The 20,845-nt window shown below is 32.2% G+C and overlaps 1 long non-coding RNA gene across 4 annotated transcripts; it reads left to right on the top strand.

The window, feature by feature from the left end:
- The first annotated feature begins 1,137 nt into the window (after positions 1-1,137).
- LOC134715583 (uncharacterized) lies at positions 1,138-15,694 on the top strand. 4 transcript variants are annotated; one of them, XR_010106760.1, is made up of 8 exons: positions 1,138-1,243; positions 4,339-4,419; positions 8,021-8,033; positions 10,530-10,545; positions 13,435-13,523; positions 13,993-14,155; positions 14,482-14,591; positions 15,491-15,694. It is a non-coding gene; the product is annotated as an uncharacterized LOC134715583 (long non-coding RNA). The 4 variants fall into 4 exon arrangements; XR_010106761.1 differs by lacking the exon at positions 15,491-15,694 and having other exon boundaries at positions 13,447-13,523; positions 14,482-14,681; XR_010106759.1 differs by lacking the exon at positions 15,491-15,694 and having other exon boundaries at positions 14,482-14,681.
- The last annotated feature ends 5,151 nt before the right edge of the window (positions 15,695-20,845 follow it).

Here is a 20,845-nt window from a genome sequence, read left to right as displayed (position 1 = left end):
CGATAAGGGCCGATTTTGGCCTCATCTTTCGAGTTCATCTGACGAATAAGATAAGATAAGATAAGATAAGAAAACTTTATTTTGATTCGGCATGAGTACAAATAAGCAACTCAAGCTCTAAGGAGCTTTTGACCGAATATAAAAACATATAAATAACATAAAAACAGTACTAGTGCATTTTGACATATAAAACAACCTGTAATACAAAGTTGAAATCTCACATACATAGCATGCAATAAAAATAATCAACAAAAACGAAAGATTTTGGACACTTTTTAAACACTTAAGTGTCTATTCCAGTTGGTAAAATTGTTTGATGTGAAAGATTTTAACTGAATTAGTCATAAACACGCTCCGAGTCCAGCTTTAATATAAAAAAAAATATCAAATATGACTAAAATTGTCACTTTTCACATGGTTTTTGTCACAAATGAAAGTGGCCACATCTGTGTTCATCCTCAATCTTTATTATTATGTATTATCATCAAATACAACTTTCAATATTAAGATCTATTAAGAATGAACACAAATGCGGAAACCGTTTAAAATTTTGCTAGAATGCTAAAATTGTGAAGATTTCAGTAATTTAGCATAAGTTAATGATGTTAGTAACCAATACATATGCAAGTTATTGTTAAAAACAGCCCATGTTCATGTTGCAGAAGCAATTTACTTTCAAAAAATAACTTAAAAGTTTACATTTTAACAATTTTTCAAAATTTCGATATTTTGGGACCAAAAGAGGGTCTTACTGGACCTTCTCCTTTGCACCTGCTACTCTGTGGATCAGGGAACAGCCTACCAGTTTTTCTCAATTTAAGAGCCTTATAATACCGTCTTGGAATGGTTCAAAATGCTGTTTTTCTGCAAACTAGAAAACTAATTGATACTGATGGAAAAAAATCCTTATTTCTAGTGTCTAACCCTTGCACCTAAAAATCACCCCCAAATAAACACAACAAAAGTTGGCGTATCGCTTTGATACGGCTTTAGAAAGGTTAATTTTGTGTTTTGAACTTGAACAGATTTTACAATACTGTGTTTAGGCTTCATGGTTCATTAGACAAAATACCTCACGGCTATTTATTGGGCACTATGATTTGGCGGGATAGTTTTTTTTGTTCTAATTTGTGAACACTTTCTCACTGATAAGTGAGGGTAATCATTTCGAATTACTAGTTACACTAAACAGGCTGTTCACCTATTGTAAATATCACTTTGGTTGGAAAGTCTCTTGCATAAGGTAGGTTTTATTCTTTCTTTAATGATAACATGTTAGCAAATTAATGGAAAAGTAATAGAAGTGTTGCACAAATGAATGTCAAGTTTATTTTGGTGGCTGTCGAAAACGAGTTTATAAAAAGACAATCCAGAAAGAAGATTTAACATTCAAATTTCACAATTCAGTAATCTGCTTTAATTTGTTACACTATTATATTTTCCCTGGTGGGTCTACTCGACCCGCTAGGCATGCATGTCAGTTCTTTTTTTGGGTAAATCGATTTGAAAATCAAATAAACATGCCATAGACATAAATAGAAATAAAAAAAGCAGGTCTATAAAGTATTATGTAGTTTAAACCATATTCAAGCTTTACAGGATTGTATAGTTCAGTCTATCATTTTTGTTGTACTGACAACTATATTAATTATTTCAGGTTGGGATCAACTCCTCAAATGAGGGGTAACCTATAAATGTAATGACTATCCCTATTATGAGCCTGAGGGGTACACTTCAAGTCATATACACAATTTTTTGTAATAACCACTTAGTACAAATGAGCACATATTTATATTATTTGAAGAAACTTTACCCAAAGAACCTGGGCCCCTCTTTCTTTGGAAAAATTTGGTTGATTATATAGGGAAGCAATACTGGGGCAGGGCCCCCTTAGGACAGTCAGTGCCCCCATTATGAAAAGTTCTGGATCTGCCAAAGAAAACTCTACAGCTATCTGGTATTATTTGGTAAAAATATGTCCAAAATTTTTTAAGTTAAAAAATTGAAGTTTTACTACAACAGTAAAATGTCACCCCATCGATTGATGGTCAGTATCTTATTTAAGGGATATCTCCACATGGGGATGGCAACCTGTATATACACTTGTGTAGGTCCTGCCAAAACATGAATGATATAACAAAATCATATGTTATGGTCACTTTGGAAATGTGCTACATGCACAATATGTGAGGTAAGCTAAGAATTATTTTGAATTAATAAACTTGGCATGTTGTTTTTTTTTGCATATTGCACTCTGTCTAAAAATGTCTATATAGCAAGCTATAGATATGAAATTATAAATTTAAGCTATGAATAGGAACAAATACTAAAATGTCAAGGCACAGATAATCAACAAAAATAACTTTTCATGTGAACTAGATAAGTTTATTTTACATGTATGACTTCATGAGAGAAAGTTCCTTGTGAAAAGTGGTGCAAGTGTATTTCATCTTTTACCTCACCTTAAATTCACACTGGAAAATAAAAAAGAGAAATTTCAGCATGAAAATTTCAAAGAATTAAGTCTATCAGTTAACCAATAAATTAAAAATCCTTGCCTTATTAAAACTCAAATTATTTTACATTTCACAAAAGTAAACACTTATTCCTGAACAAAATTCTTTTATTCTAATAATATGATGATAGTGCAATGCATTGAGGTGGTACCGCAATGATACTATTATATTTGTTAACCTTTTTCATGCACCACCCACAATAGTCTGTGCATTCATTTTCATTGTACGTCTGTTCCTTTATCCGTCCGTTCGTTCACCAGTCTGTTTGCTCTTCCGTCCATCTGTCCAGGCCCGCTTCAGGTTAAAGTTTTTTGTCAAGGTAGTTTTTGATGAAGTTGAAATCCAATCAACTTGAAACTTAGTACACATGTTTTCCTTTGATATTATATTTAATGCAAAATTAAAGTTTTGACCCCAATTTTACTGCCCACTGAACATGGAAAATGATAGTACAAATCCATGTACATTGGACACATTCTTGTTTTTGCCAAGCCTGCCACTTTTGTTGCAGAAAGCTCTACAAAGGGATAAAGAGCGATCTGGCGGCTGCATTAACAGACTTCTTAAAAGCTATATATTTTAGAAGGTGGAAGACTTGGATGCTTCATACTTTGTATATAAATGCCTCATGTTACGAACTTTCCGTCAGTCACATGTCCAATGTCCTTGACCTCATTGTCATGGTTCAGTGACTACTTGAAAAAAAAGTTAAGATTTTTTGTAATGTTAAATTCTCTCTTATAATAAGTAATTGGATAACTATATTTGGTATGTGTGTATGTTGCAAGTGCTCGTTAGACAGTTGTCACATGACCTCGACCTCATTTCATGGATCAGTGAACAAGGTGAAGTTTTGGTGGTCAAGTCCATATCTCAGATACTATAAGCAATTGGTCTAGTATATTCGGTGTATGGGAGGACTGTAAGGTGTACGTGTGTCCAACTGACAGGTGTCATCTGACCTTGACCTCATTTTCATGGTTCAGTGGTTATAGCTAAGTTTTTGTGTTTTGGTCTGTTTTTCTTATACTATATGCAATAGGTCTTCTACATTTGGTGTATGGAATGATTGTAAAGTGTACATGTCTAGCTGACAGGTGTCATCTGACCTTGACCTAATTTTTATGGTTCAGTGGACAAAGGTAAGTTTTTGAGTTTGGTCTATTTTTCTAATACTTTATGCATTAGGTCAACTATATTTGGTGTATGGAAATATTTTATGATCTTTATGTCTGTTACACAGGTTTTATTTGACCTTGACCTCATTTTCACGGCTTTTTGCTCAGTGTTAAGTTCTTGTGTTTTGGTCTGTTTTTCTGAATTTATAAGCAATAAGTCAACTCTATTTGTTGTATTGAACAATTGTTAGCTGTACATGTCAGCCTGGCATGGTTCATCTGACCTTGACCTCATTTTCATGGTTCATTGATCTATGTTTTGTTTTCTTGGTTAATGTGAGTTTATGTGACATTTGTAATAAAGCTTTATATTTGGTCTATCAACATAATATCTATGATTAGTAAAGAAGGCGAGACATTTCAGCGTGTGCACTCTTGTTTATAAATTTATAACATTTAGGAATTATGGAACTTCATTCTTTAAAAAGCTTCCATCGTATCATGGGCTTGTGGCAGTCAGCTCTTAATGATCTAGTCATTGACAATTAAAAAACCTTTTCTCTAATTTAGACTAACTGAACGAAAGAAAAGTTTCTGATTGTCAATTTGGATATCTTCATATTACTTTGATTTAAGTATATTTTTATTTCAATTTACTAACTGTTTTCTCATAAATATAAGAATTCTTTTGTTTTGTATTAAAGATCTCTGGATGAGCCCAGATGAAAGTTCAGTTCTACACCTAAAGGAAGAAGGTTTCATTTTAGTTGCCAGATAATGATGATGTAAGTATTTGCTCATTACAATTGTATTTGTAACTTTGTTAAAATTTGTTAGATAATTAAAAAATAGTTTTCAAATTGGTTGGAGAAACAGCTTGAAAATTAGATTTCACATTAGTTGGAGAAACAGCTTGAAAAATCATTACAAATTAGTCAAATCTCTTTCAAATTTATACTTGAATGAAATATATTTTATAATTTATATAAAATATATACAGTAATACAATTCTTTATAGTTAGATAATGTCTATAATATGTGGAATAATAACTTAAAATCTTATAGTTCATGAATATTAAGATAATTTCTACTCATTACACCCCAGCTTTGAAAAAAAGGGGGGGGGGGTGTAGGTAATACGTAATGCTGTTTTACCTCTGTCTTTCCATCTATTAATTTGTCCCATGAATATTTTTCCTCACATTTTTCTCAGGAACTACAATACAATGATTTCTGAACAAAAATTTCAGGGTTTATATATATCAGCTATACCGTGTGATGTGTTTTCAGATTCATCACTCAACAACTTCCTGTTTACCGAACACTTGTATCATTTTACACCTGTTAGTCAAGTTGACAATTTTCATCATTTTTTTCTTAGGAACTACAATTGATGCTCCTGTAGCGCAGTTACTGCGTCTGAGTTTGTTTAATAAAGAATAATAAGAATGTATTGTAATTGTAAATAAACAACTTATCCTAGAATTTAGGATTTGACATAAACCATGCTTTCACATTAATTTCTAAATTAATTTCAACAGCAAATAGTCTCTTAACAACGACAATTTGGAAACCTTTTCTCTTAGTCCTACTAAAATGATCTGAATGCAAGAAATTTTATGATTGTCAATATTTTTTTTAAGTAATTTGAAAAATATGACTTGATTGTTTGAAATTCAGTTGATATTGAATCATTTTTGTTCAAAATGTAAACATCAGATTGTTTTGGTTAGCCACCAACTTCTGATAATTTGACATGCACATTAATTTAAAATACTGATATCATCTAATTGAAATATATATTTATAATGAAAATAGTCAATGATATATCAATTTATAGTAAACAAAAAAGCAATTGACCAATAATGTAGCTGCCATTAAAGCCACTTAATTCTTTTTGTCGAGCCTAAGACTTTTGTCGAAAAAGCGAGACATTTTAAAGCAATCCTACATTCCCTTGTTGATGGCGTCATCTACCAACATTCTGACACTCTGTGGTAAGTTTTTGTTAAGCATGACATAGGAATAGTGATCTGGTGGCGGCGGCGGCATTAGCTATAACTTTTTAAAAGCTTTATATTTTAGAAGGGGGAAGACCTGGATGTTTCATACTTTGTATAAGGATGCCTCATGATATGAAGTTTTCGTCAGTCACAAGTCCAATGTCCTTGACCTTATTTTCATGATTCAGTGACTACTCTTTTGTAAATTCTCCCTTATTATAAGTAATGAGATACCAGTAACTATATTTGACATGTTTGTGCCCTTCAGACAGTTTTCACTTAACCTTGACCTCATTTCATGGAACAGTGAGCAAGGTTTAGTTTTGCTGGTCAAGTCCATATCTAAGATACTAAAAGCAATTATAGGTCTAGTATATTCAGTGTACGGAAGGACTGTATTAAAGGTATACATGTCCAACTGGCAGGTGTCATCTGACCTTGACCAAATATTCATGGTTCAGTGGTTATAGTTAAGTTTTTGTGTTTTAGTCTGTTTTCTTACACTGTATGCAATAGGTCTTCTGAATTTAGTGTATGGAATAATTGAAAGGTGTACATGTCTAGCTGGCAGGTGTCATATGACCTCGACCTCATTTGTGTTCGGTGGTCAAAGTTAAGTTTTTGAGTTGGTATTTTTTTTATAATATATGCAATAGGTCAACCATGTTTGGTGTATGAAATATTTTATGATCAATATGTCAGTCATGCAGGTTTTATTTGACCTTGACCTCATGTTCACAGTTCATTGCTCATTGTTAAGTTTTTGTGTTTTAGTCTGTTTTTTCTTTAAGCATAAGTAATAGGTCAATTATATTCGTTGTATGGAAGAATTGTTAGCTGTACATGCCTGCCTGTCATGGTTCATCTGACCTTGATCTTATTTTCATGGTTCATTGGTCATTGTCTAGTTTTCTTGGTTAAAGTTACATTTATGTGACAGTTGTAATAATGCGTTATGGTAAGGACTCTCAATATAATATTATTAAATGATTAGTAAAGAAGGCAAGGCATTTCAGGGTGTGCACTCTTGTTGAAATTTTAACAACTTTCTTAAACTACCCTGGATTTCTACCAAACTTGGACAGAAGCTTGTTTATGATCATAAAATAGTATCCAGATGTAAATTTTGTTGAAAAAAAATCCTGTTTCTCTGCATTTTACTTATAAATGGACTTTAAGGGGCCAGCTGAAGGACACATACAGGTGCAGGAATTCTCGCTTCATTAATGGCCCATTTGTGGCCTTCGACTGTTGTCTGCTCTATGGTTGGGTTTTTGTTGCTTTGAAACATTCCCCATTTCCTTTCTCAATTTCATTTATCTAACATAACATACAGTCTGCAGAAATAAGATCCATAAAATATCCTGGATTTTTACCAAACTTAGATAGAAGCTTCTAATAACCAAAAGAAAGTATTGAGAAAATATTTAAAAAAAAAATTCCCTGATTTTTGTTTAGCCTTCGATTTACAGAAAAATTAGGTGAGACACAGGGTTCCACAGAACACTTATAAATTTTGAGCTCACCAAGTGAGCTTTTCTCATCACTTTGTGTCCGTCGTCCGTCCTCGTAGTTGTCGTCGTCCGGCGTTGTCTGTTAACTTTTACACAAATCTCCTCTAAAACTACTGCGCCAAATTAAACCAAACTTGGTCACAATCATCATTGGGGTATCTAGTTTAGAAACTGTGTCCGATGACCCGGCCAACCATCCAAGATGGCCCCCATGGCTAAAAATAGAATATACGGGTAAAATGCAGTTTTTGGCTTATAACTCAAAAACCAAATCATTTTGGGAAATTCTGACATGAGGTTAAATTGTTTAACAGGTCAAGATCTATCTGCCCTGAAATTTTCAGATAAATGGGATAACCTGTTGGTGGGTTGCTGCCCCAGAATTAGTAATTTAAAGGAAATTTTGGTGTTTTTGGTTATTATCTTGAATATTATTATAGATAGAGATGAACTGTAAACGGCAATAATGTTCAGCAAAGTAAGAATTCATGACTGAAATGGTCAATTGACCCCCTAAGAAGTTAATGTCCTTTATAGTAAATTTTTAACAATTTTCATAAAATTTGTAATTTTTTACTAACATTTTCCACTGAAACTACTGGGCCAAGTTCATTATAGAGAGAGATAATTTTAAGCAGCAAGAATGTTCAGTAAAGTAAGATGTACAAACACATCACCATCACCAAAACACAATTTTGTCATGGATCCATCCTCTTCCTTTGTTTAATATTCACAAAGACCAAGGTGAGCGACACAGGAGCCTCTAGTTAAATATATATTTTGAAAGAAAAAAAAAAGTTGGAGAAGCGAACTTTTTAAAAGTATTATATTTTGTTTGATATTTTTAACTTGTTTTGTTTTTGTTTCAGATTCCAGCACCAGGTAATTAATAATAATGTTTATCTATTTCCTTTTATATGGTTTTATGTGTTTTATGTTTTATATGGTTGTTTTCTTACTTTATATTCTATTAGTTACTTCGAATAATTGATATGGAGGTTGGTTTGTCTATTTCCTTTTATATGTTTATATGTGTATGGTTGTGTGGAAAGACCTATTGGTTATCTTCTGAATATATTTCTTTTTTTTCTTCTTCCGCCTAATTTTTTCCTTAGCTGTTGTGTCGTTTCGCAATGTGTCACTTAAATATTTTGAATATGATATTGTACAGTTTGTACACTTTTGTAAATACTATTACGTAACCAAATACTTTTCCATGTTAGAGTTATCTACCCGAACACTGTTTCTCTTGTTTTTTTCGAAAACTGTATAAGAAACCGACTAACTTATTCTTCCAATTTGCTCGTTACATCCTCAGGATGTTTCTTTTAATTTTGACCAAAGCCGTATAAAGATTCTATATGAGAGTTATTTCCTTTTTGCATTTGATATAAGTGAAATGTATTTGTAACTGGAAAACCATAAGTGATAGAGGCCTAAGGTTCATAAAAATGAATATGAGGTCAAGGTCAAAGGTCAAGGTCATGATCAAAATTTTCATTTTGGCTTGTTATCGCTAACTTTCAGAAATCTTAGTTATAAGATATCAACAAAATTTTTTTAAGAATTATTAGTTGCAACATCTTATACGTAAATTTGAGTTGATAGGGTACAGTCATTTAATGAAAGATTTCTCCCCTATGATATCTAAAATTACAGGTATGGTTTTATAACTCATTTATCATATATGATTAAAACATAGGGTCTTTTGATTTGAGGTCCTTGTTTCAGACCTTCTTACATTCTATAATTTAATAATTGACCTTTGCTTTTTATAACTCATGTGTATACATAATAAAGTCATGGGACTTTTTGCATTAGGTTGTAATCCATTTAACCTTGAAAAAAAACAACTGTAAGTGACCTTTTCTAAACTGGAAGTAGCTATTTTTTCACTTAATTAATGTAAAAGTATATAAAACCATATATTTTTGAAATCAGTGTCAGGTAAACTATCAAACAATACCAGAAGTAACATTTTTCAAGGTAAAACAATCTCCCTTTTTTATATTTTCATACGTCCGTCAAAGACAGAACGTATTATGGTATACAAATGTCCTGTGTCTGTCCATCCATCTGTCTGTTCGTCCGTCTGTCTGTCCAGCATAAACATGTCCCACCGTAACTTGAGAACGACTTATCCAAATTTCATGAAACTTAATATAGTCAAATGATCTGTATACTTTTTGGTGAAAATTACGGCACATTGTAACTTAAACAGGGGTGCGTTTTTTTCACATGTCGCACCGTATCTCAAAAACAATTCTTGATTATGGCTTAAAACTTTAAACACTTCTTAGTTACATTAATCTTAATATCTGTATACTTTTTGGTGAGGCCATAGTTATTATATTTTTAGTTTTACGAAATTTTTTGACAAAACCAATGGGTAGGAGAACGAAAAAAAAATACTGCTGCTGCTGATTTTTTTTTTAATACCAACCGTCAATATCAAATTTATTTTTTTTATTTCACCAGGAGATTTTCTACTAGTGTAACAACTTTTATTTTTCTTGACAAGGTTTGAATTGAAAATCAATGTGCAACAACTTACTAAATCACCAAGAGCATAAATTTAGATTCTTTCATGCAGTTATGAACTAAAAATATTTTTTTTTGCATGAAAAACACTGGGTCGGAGGAGAAAAAAAAATCAACATTTTTAATTTTATTTTTTTTCCTATTTGGCAAAAATTAGAGTAGGAGGGTTCGTAAAACTTAAAATAAAAAAACTACGGCCTGATGATTCAAAATTTCATTTTTGAGTTATTGAGTATTTTGTAAAAAAGGGGGAGATCTGTATACTTTTTGGTTTTGATTCAAAATTTTATTTTAGTGATATTTAGTTTTTCGTAAAAAAAACCAGGGTTGGGGGTTTCACATATCCTGCTGTGTCTCTAAAACAATATATGGTTATTGCTTAAAACTTTCTCAGAAACTATTTATGATTATTGCATAAAACTTGCACACAAGACATCGGGCATATCATGCGCTCATGGCCAGCTGTTTATTTTTGTATAGAAACCATATATTTTGGGAATCGGGGTACAATAAGCTGGACATAATCAAATTTTAATTTTTTCATTGTAAAATCATCCTTACTTGTGGAAAGACCATTATAATTTTCATTATATTTTCTATAGCCTATAGAAAATATATAATAGGTAACTTCAATAAAGTGATGTATGTTTATCTACTTCATTTTATATGTTTTCATGTTTATCTGTTTCATTTTATCTGTTTTCATATGTATGGTTTTTTTTTCTTTCTATTTTCTATAGATCTATTTCTTATATTTTAATTTTATTTCCATTTTCTATAGGTCACTTCAAAGAAGTGAAAGTGAAGTATGGTTATCTATTTCATTTTATGTTTTAGGTTACGTCCAGATGAGGTATGTTAAGATAAGATTGTGTGCATTTGTGTATGTCTTTTTGTCCAAATTTCCTGTAGGTGGTGTCCCAAGGATCAGAAGGAAAGGTATGTTAAGATAAGATTGTGTACATTTTTGTATGTCTTTTTGTCCAAATTTTCTCTAGATGGTGTCCCAAGGATCAGAAGGAAAGGTATGTTAAGATAAGATTGTGTGCATTTTTGTATGTCTTTTTGTCCAAATTTCCTCTAGGTGGTGTCCCAAGGATCAGAAGGAAAGGTATGTTAAGATAAGATTGTGTGCATTTTTGTATGTCTTTTTGTCCAAATTTCCTCTAGATGGTGTCCCAAGGTTCAGAAGGAAAGGTATGTTAAGATAAGATTGTGTGCATGTTTGTATGTCTTTTTGTCCAAATTTCCTCTAGGTGGTGTCAAAGGATCAGAAAGAAAGGTATGTTAAGATAAGATTGTGTGCATGTTTGTATGTCTTTTTGTTCAAATTTTCTCTAGGTGGGGTCAAAGAATCACAAGGACAGGTATGTTAAGATAAGATTGTGTGCATTTTTGTATGTCTTTTTGTCCAAATTTCCTCTAGGTGGTGTCCCAAGGATCAGAAGGAAAGGTATGTTAAGATAAGATTGTGTGCATTTTTGTATGTCTTTTTGTCCAAATTTCCTCTAGGTGGTGTCCCAAGGATCAGAAAGAAAGGTATGTTAAGATAAGATTGTGTGCATGTTTGTATGTCTTTTTGTCCAAATTTTCTCTAGGTGGCGTCAAAGGATCACAAGGACAGGTATGTTAAGATAAGATTGTGTGCATTTTTGTATGTCTTTTTGTCCAAATTTCCTTTAGGTGGTGTCCCAAGGATCGGAACATCAGGTATGTTAAGATAAGATTGTGTGCATTTTTGTATGTCTTTTTGTCCAAATTTCCTGTAGATGGTGTCCCAAGGATCAGAAGGAAAGGTATGTTAAGATAAGATTGTGTGCATGTTTGTATGTCTTTTTGTCCAAATTTTCTCTAGGAGGCGTCAAAGGATCACAAGGACAGGTATGTTAAGATAAGATTGTGTGCATTTTTGTATGTCTTTTTGTCCAAATTTCCTCTAGGTGGTGTCAAAGGATCAGAAGGAAAGGTATGTTAAGATAAGATTGTGTGCATGTTTGTATGTCTTTTTGTCCAAATTTCCTCTAGGTGGCGTCAAAGGATCAGAAGGAAAGGTATGTTAAGATAAGATTGTGTGCATTTGTGTATGTCTTTTTGTCCAAATTTCCTCTAGATGGTGTCCCAAGGATCAGAAGGAAAGGTATGTTAAGATAAGATTGTGTGCATGTTTGTATGTCTTTTTGTCCAAATTTCCTCTAGGTTGCGTCAAAGGATCAGAAAGAAAGGTATGTTAAGATAAGATTGTGTGCATGTTTGTATGTCTTTTTGTCCTAGTTTCCTCTAGGTGGCGTCCCAAGGATTGGAACAGAAGGTATGTTAAGATAAGATTGTGTGCATGTTTGTATGTCTCTTTGTCCAAATTTCCTCTAGGTGGCGTCAAAGGATCAGAAGGAAAGGTATGTTAAGATAAGATTGTGTGCATGTTTGTATGTCTTTTTGTCGAGATTTCCTCTAGGTGGCGTCAAAGGATCAGAAGGAAAGGTATGTTAAGATAAGATTGTGTGCATGTTTGTATGTCTTTTTGTCCTAGTTTCCTCTAGATGGCGTCCCAAGGATTGGAAGTGAGGTATGTTAAGATAAGATTGTGTGCATTTTTGTATGTCTTTTTGTCCAAATTTCCTCTAGGTGGTGTCAAAGAATCAGAAGGAAAGGTATGTTAAGATAAGATTGTGTGCATGTTTGTATGTCTTTTTGTCCAAATTTCCTCTAGGTGGCATCAAAGGATCACAAGGACAGGTATGTTAAGATAAGATTGTGTGCATTTGTGTATGTCTTTTTGTCCAAATTTCCTCTAGATGGTGTCCCAAGGATCAGAAGGAAAGGTATGTTAAGATAAGATTGTGTGCATGTTTGTATGTCTTTTTGTCCAAATTTCCTCTAGGTTGCGTCAAAGTATCAGAAAGAAAGGTATGTTAAGATAAGATTGTGTGCATGTTTGTATGTCTTTTTGTCCTAGTTTCCTCTAGGTGGCGTCCCAAGGATTGGAACAGAAGGTATGTTAAGATAAGATTGTGTGCATGTTTGTATGTCTCTTTGTCCAAATTTCCTCTAGGTGGCGTCAAAGGATCAGAAGGAAAGGTATGTTAAGATAAGATTGTGTGCATGTTTGTATGTCTTTTTGTCGAGATTTCCTCTAGGTGGCGTCAAAGGATCAGAAGGAAAGGTATGTTAAGATAAGATTGTGTGCATGTTTGTATGTCTTTTTGTCCTAGTTTCCTCTAGATGGCGTCCCAAGGATTGGAAGTGAGGTATGTTAAGATAAGATTGTGTGCATTTTTGTATGTCTTTTTGTCCAAATTTCCTCTAGGTGGTGTCAAAGGATCAGAAGGAAAGGTATGTTAAGATAAGATTGTGTGCATGTTTGTATGTCTTTTTGTCCAAATTTCCTCTAGGTGGCATCAAAGGATCACAAGGACAGGTATGTTAAGATAAGATTGTGTGCATTTTTGTATGTCTTTTTGTCCAAATTTCCTCTAGGTGGTGTCCCAAGGATCAGAAGGAAAGGTATGTTAAGATAAGATTGTGTGCATTTTTGTATGTCTTTTTGTCCAAATTTCCTTTAGGTGGTGTCCCAAGGATCGGAACATCGGGTATGTTAAGATAAGATTGTGTGCATTTTTGTATGTCTTTTTGTCCATATTTCCTCTAGGTGGTGTCCCAAGAATCAGAAGGACAGGTATGTTAAGATAAGATTGTGTACATTTTTGTATGTCTTTTTTGACCAAATTTAATGAGATGATTTAAGTTTGTATTACAGATGGAGGAGCCCAGATGAAAGTCCAGTCCTAGACCTGAAGGAAAATTGTTGTATGTTAGGAGCCAGATAATGATGATGTAAGTATTTGGTCATTACAGTTGTTCTTAAAACTTATTTTTTTCTAAAACTAAAAATCAGTTTTTCCTTAAAAATGCAAGACTGCTTGAAATTTTATTACAAAATTTTCCATAATTTCTTGTTCAAATTTATTCTCTGATGAAATATAATTTTAAAAGAATTGTAAATAGACTGATCCCCCAATTTATGATTTGAAATTTTTTAAACATGCATCACATTAATTTCTGAGTTGATTATTAAAACAAATAGATTTAAGATTGACAATATGGATATTTACATAATTATTTACATTTCAATTGGGAAAATATGACCTTGTTTAGTTTGTTTGTTCAAAATGTAAACATCAGATTGTTTTGGTTAGCCACCAAATTCTGATAATACATTAATTTCAGAAATAATGATGGTATCATTAAACAGTCTTCATAATACTTATTAAAAGTTTAAATGAAAATGGTAAATGAATTATAGACAAAAAGAGCATAGACACAGAAAATTGGGCCATTGACACAGATCTGGAAAGAAGCTTAATTTAAAGGAAGGATCAATGAAGTTTCAGTCTAGATGGCAGAAGAGTAACAACTCCATAGAAGATGTTTACTTAGATTTTCAACCAAGTCCGAGGCTTTGCCATGTAAGCAATAAAATAAGTTTATAGGGAAAAAAAGTGCTTTAAGTAGGCTTAAAGTTGTAAGAGGTCAAATGTTTTTTTGTTGTTGACTAACTATTAAAAGGTTCTAAAATTTTGAACTGATCACACTGATGTCATTGTAAAGACTTTTATGCAGGCTTTGGCTAAACCATGAAATGGAGTACCAACAAAATTACAATTGGTCACCAAATAAGACACTGACAATAGCTCCATTGATGAAGGTCAGGATATGACGCTTGAAGGAATGTCTATTTCGTTTATATTGACCAACAGCAGTCTTATTAATATAATCTATTTTATAATTTTAGTTTTGTTCCAGTAGCCAGCCAATCCCAAGTTTCAGTCCAGATGGCAGAGGAGAAGCAACTCCATGGAAGATGTTTACTTAGATCTTCAACCAAGTCCGAGGCTTTGCCATGTAAGCAATCAAGCAGCAAGGAAAGCAGCTGGAATGAAGATTAATAATTAAATTGATCTTCAAACTAATCTGAGGCTTTGTCATGAAAGAAATAATGCAAGTATATATTATTCAAGCCAATTAATTCTGTACATTATCAGGGAAAATGTGATAAAGTCTATAAAGATTATCTATAAGGCAACACACATTTTTGTTATTTTGCACAATTACAACACACAAAAAAATATATTTATCAGTTTGATAAATGTTTTTGAAGTACACAAATAAAATTTAATGCCATGAAAAGTAAATTCTGATATAATTTTTACTAGAAGGGAGACTAGTACAATAAACAGCAAAAATGTTTCTTTCAGTGGGAGATAACTCAATATTATGCAATAAGAATACAGAATAGATTAATAAAAATTTAGGCCGACAATTTAACAAATTTGTAAAATATATAGTTTGTGTCAATTTTAATTCCTCTTTAGGTTATAAAACAGTACCAATGTTTTCATGAAGGGGAGTACGACTTGTGGTATAAGATATCTTAAATACAAGTATGTATATAATTCCTCTATTTAAACAAATGTAATCATCATTAAATAAGTTTACAGGGAAAAAAAGTGCACTGAGTAGGCTTAAAGTTGTAAGAGGTCAAATGTTTTTTTGTTGTTGACTATTAAAAAAGGTTCTAAAATTTTGAACTGATCACACTGATGTCATTGTAAAGACTTTTATGCAGGCTTTGGCTAAACCATGAAATGGAGTACATTGTACCAATAAAATTACAATTGGTCACCAAATAAGACGCTGACAATAGCTCCATTGATGAAGGTCAGGATATAAAGCTTGAAGGAATTGTCTATTTCATTTATATTGACCAACAGCAGTCTTATAAATATAATCTATAATTTTAGTTTTGTTCCAGTAGCCAGCCAGTCCCAAGTTTCAGTCCAGATGGCAGATGAGAAGCAACTCCATGGAAGATGTTTACTTAGATCTTCAACCAAGTCCGAGGCTTTGCCATGTTAGCAATCAAGCAGCAAGGATAGCAGCTGGAATGAAGATTAATTATTACATTGATCTTCAAACAAGTCTGAGGCTTTGTCATGAAAGAAATAATGCAAGTATATATTATTCAAGCCAATTTATTCTGTTAATTATCGGGAAAATGTGATAAAGTCTATAAGGATTATCTATAAGGCAACACATTTTTGTTATTTTGCAACACACAAAACAATATATTTATCAGTTTGATAAATGTTTTTCAAGTACACAAATAACATTTAATGCCATGAAAAGTAAATTCTGATATCATTTTCACTAGCAGGGGCGTAGCTAGACAATTTTGATATGTACGCAATGCCGGAGAAGGAAGTCATACGGCAGGGGGTCTGCGGTAAATATTGCAGAATCCTGCATTCTCGCAATTTCCGAACACTTAAAATGACATCACAGAAATATCACGTTCAGGAGAAATAAGTCAACTTTTGAAATAAATAATCAAAGAAACCCATACTGTTGGCTTAACATTTTTTTTCTTTTATTAGGTATATTTTATTTGTTACCTAATCATGCTGAACCTACTTTACATTAGAAAACAAACTAATTTCTAATCCAACACTGTTCAACTTATTAAATAAATGCTTTTTTTTTATTGAGAAAATACATAAATAAAAATTCGAGTCACATATCTTTTTGTTTTATTTTATGAGGGAACAAGCAGTGTTTTTCTGCTTTTTTCTCTCTCGAAGTTAATTCTGAAAAATCAATGCCTATTTCCTTTCTTTTTTTTTCTACTATTAAAGATGTCCAAAACCGTGTCTGCTTTATTACTTTTTTTCTCAATTTATGTTCAAAAGACCGAGTCCAGACACAGGCACTTGTCTCAAAAAATATTCCTGTATACCTTAATATAACACAAGGTACTTAACTTAATTTTTGAATAATGACACCCAGTCCCAAATTCCCGTTATTTTTTTTATTTCTAGGTTGTCAAACCTACTTAAACTTAATATGCTGTAAATCTAAATTGATTTATCTACACAATGGTATATGACACGACTATCATTGTTGTCGGGATCATAAGTAGCAGGCCTCAGAAGTCGGTCAACGGGATGTTTTTTTGCATTCGTCTATTTTTTTGGCAACACCCAGTTCGCATGTAATTTTTTACTGGTTTCTCATTGGTCAATCGTCTGGCTAAAAATAAATGTGGGAAATTTTGATCAATTTATAACTCTACATTAGTGTCGTTGTGTACACGTGTGTTTCAAAACAAACTTATTTTTGTTTGTTTCACATAATCTGTAAAGAATTTACAATAAAGGTAATAATTCATAGTCAGAGGGAAGCTAACAGTTTTTATTTTAATATTTTTTTATAATAATTCAATCACTGCGGGCTGGGTGTTGCCAAAAAATTAGACGAATGCAAAAAACATCCCGTTGACCGACTTCTGAGGCCTGCTACTAATGATCCCGACAACAATGATAGTCGTGTCATATACCATTGTGTAGATAAATCAATTTAGATTTACGGCATATTCAGTTTAAGTAGGTTTGACAACCGAGAAATAAAAAAAATAACGGGAATTTGGGACTGGGTGTCATTATTCAAAAAATTAGTTAAGTACCTTGTGTTATATTAAGGTATATAGGAAATTTTTTTTTTGAGACAAGTGCCTGTGAGTCCAGATAAGCGATTCGTTTTCATTGTATTTCTCTAGTAAGAACATAACATATCTGAAAGATTCCCGGGTATAAATTTTATTTCATCCGTTATTTTGGAATCTTTAGAAAAGATGTCAGGGTAAGGAGGCATAGAAGACGTGGCAATTGTGTTTTGACATCCAGAGGACTCAGCCATTTTAAATTGTTTGCATCAGCAACAGAATCACTATGCTGGTTTTGTAAATGGAAAGGGGAAGACTAGTTTTCGGAACGGAATATAGCTACAAAGTGATCATTAACATATTTGCATATTTTATTTTATTTACTTCATTACTTTAGTTTTATTCTTACTAAAATTACCATATTTTTTTGGGTGAAATTTTCGATATGTACGCAACTGCGTTTTTGCGTACGGGTTGCTACGCGCCTGACTAGAAGGGAGACTAGTACAATAAACAGCAAAAATGTTTCTTTCAGTGGGAGATAACTCACTATTATGAAATCAGAATACAGAATAGATTAATAAAGATTTAGGCTGACAATTTAACAAATTTGTAAAATATATAATTTGTGTCAATTATTTCCTCTTTAGGTTATAAAACAGTGCCAATGTTTTCATGAAGGTAAGACTTGTGGTATAAGATATCTTAAATACAAGTATGTATATAATTCCTCTATTTAGGCCTAAAAAAAAAAAGTTGTGTTTCCTGTCACTCGACCGACCATCCTTCAGACCCCCGACTCAAAAGTTTTTAAAGCTGATGTGAGAAAAAAAATAATTTGTATACCTACCTACCGTTTTTTCGATCTTTTTATCGCCCCAAAAGAAAACAACGCTAATTTTAATCTCAATGCTTTTTTTATAATGTACAGCAGATTCTGGTTATTTGCATAGCCTATTTGTCAGACAAAATTATGCAATAAAGCGGAGTATGCTTATATCTGAAATGCCAAATGACAGAGTCAAATAACATCGATAGAACAGATCAGGAAATCCCTGAAGAAAGATGAACGTCTGTAATCCACATACAACATACTGAATGTTGATTTATTCTAATAAAAATTATTTGTATGGTGTCATATATGTGTTATTTTATTTTGTTTCTTTTTATAAAGATTATAAACACATTTTGTTTTAGTTTATTTGCGTTCCGACTTTCCTTTACAATAATTTGTATACCTACCTACTATTTTTTCGATCTTTTTATCGCCCCAAAAGAAAACAACGCTAATTTTAAACTCGAGGCTTTTTTTATAATGTACAGCAGATTCCGGTTATTTGCATAGCCTATTTGTCAGAAAATATTATGCAATAAAGCCGAGTATGCTTATATCCTAAATGCCAAATGACAGAGTCAAATAACATCGATAGAACAGATCAGGTAATCCCTGAAGAAAGATGAACGTCTGTAATCCACATACAACATACTGAATGTTGATTTATTCTAATAAAAATTATTTGTATAGTGTCATATATGTGTTATTTTATTTTGTTTCTTTTTATAAAGATTATAAACACATTTTGTTCTAGTTTATTTACGTTCCGACTTTCCTTTACAATAATTTGTATACCTACCGACCGTTTTTTTTATCTTTTTATCGCCCCAAAAGAAAACAACGCTAATTTTAAACTCGAGGCTTTTTTTATAATGTACAGCAGATTCCGGTTATTTGCATAGCCTATTTGTCAGACAAATCTATGCAATAAAGCGGAGTATGCTTATATCCTAAACGCCAAATGACAGAGTCAAATAACATCGATAGAACAGATCAGGAAATCCCTGAAGAAAGATGAACGTCTGTAATCCACATACAACATACTGAATGTTGAATTATTCTAATAAAAATTATTTGTATAGTGTCATATATCATAATATGTGTTATTTTATTTTGTTTCTTTTTATAAAGATTATAAACACATTTTGTTTTAGTTCATTTGCGTTCCGACTTTCCTTTACAATAATTTGTATACCTACCGACTGTTTTTTCGATCTTTTTATCGCCCCAAAACAAAACAACGCTAATTTTAAACCTGAGGCTTTTTTTATAATGTACAGCAGATTCCGGTTATTTGCATAGCCTATTTGTCAGACAAAATTATGCAATAAAGCGGAGTATGCTTATATCCGAAATGCCAAATGACAGAGTCAAATAACATCGATAGAACAGATCAGGAAATCCCTGAAGAAAGATGAACTGTAATCCACATACAACATACTGAATGTTGATTTATTCTAATAAAAATTATTTGTATAGTGTCATATATGTGTTATTTTATTTTGTTTCTTTTTATAAAGATTATAAACACATTTTGTTTTAGTTTATTTGCGTTCCGACTTTCCTTTACCTGAAATACGAAAATAAACTTCTAAAAATAGATTTGTTTCTATGACATAATATGTACACTGTACATTGCTATGCTTTGATTAAAATAAGCTTTTAAACAATTCTTCAGTGTATAATTATTTTAACAGTAGATATGTAATGAATTGCCTTTGATATGCAGTTTGACAGTGAAGTAACACCTCGTTAGTTTCGTATATATTTATGCAAAGCAGTAATGGGGCCCTGTACGGGTTATTTGCTGGACACAAGTGTTGAAAGTGAGAAAATGTTATAATTAAGGGTAAATACTCTTTTTATAAAATATGAAAAATAATGGTTTACGTATAAAATTCTTTAACCATATATAATGCCCTACAATATTTAACATTCATACAGATCACCCGAAGCCCATTTTCTAGATCAAGTTCACATTGGTTATGTCATGATCGATAATGAGCAGGAGTTATTGTTTTTAAAATTAACCCCAAATGTTACAAATCTGACAATCCCAAACTTTTGGTCCTGAAATAGGGGAATTAGGTTTAAAAAGCTAATTTCCATGGGGAAGTGGTGCCCAAATTTTTTTTAGGTTTGGACTTAGTTTTTTTCAGGGGTATTTTAAAAGGGGATAAACTACTATACAAGTTATCATATATAAAATACAAAAGAAAATGAATGGATAAGGCTGATTAAAACTCACACAATAATCTTGAAAATTGTCAAATGGTCTTGAGCAATGAACAAAGTGTCCATGCCTTTAAACAAAACCAAGACAGAAAAAAAAAAAAAAAAAAAAATCATTATTTTTTTTAGGCTTAAACAAATTTTATCATCATAAAATAAGTTTACAGGGGAAAAAAGTGCACTGAGTAGGCTTAAAGTTGTAAGAAGTCAAATGTTTTTTTGTTGTTGACTATTAAAAGGTTCTAAAATTTTGAACTGATCACAATGATGTCATTGTAAAGACATGTATGCAGCGTTTGGCTAAATCATGAAATGGTGTACCAACAAAATTACAATTGGTCACCAAATAAGACGCTGACAATAGCTTCATTGATGAAGGTTAGGATATAAAGCTTGAAGGAATGTCTATTTCATTTATATTGACCAACAGCATGCAGTCTTACAAATATAATCTATTTTATAATTTAAGTTTTGTTCCAGTAGCCATGCAGCCAGTCCCAAGTTTCAGTCCAGATGGCAGATGAGAAGCAACTCCATGGAAGATGTTTACTTAGATCTTCAACCAAGTCCCAGGCTTTGCCATGTAAGCAA

The sequence above is a fragment of the Mytilus trossulus genome, chromosome 4, assembly GCF_036588685.1.
Source record: "Mytilus trossulus isolate FHL-02 chromosome 4, PNRI_Mtr1.1.1.hap1, whole genome shotgun sequence".
NCBI lineage: Eukaryota > Metazoa > Mollusca > Bivalvia > Mytilida > Mytilidae > Mytilus > Mytilus trossulus.
Note: the sequence above shows the minus strand (reverse complement) of the source record. Positions and strands in the feature narration are given on the sequence as shown.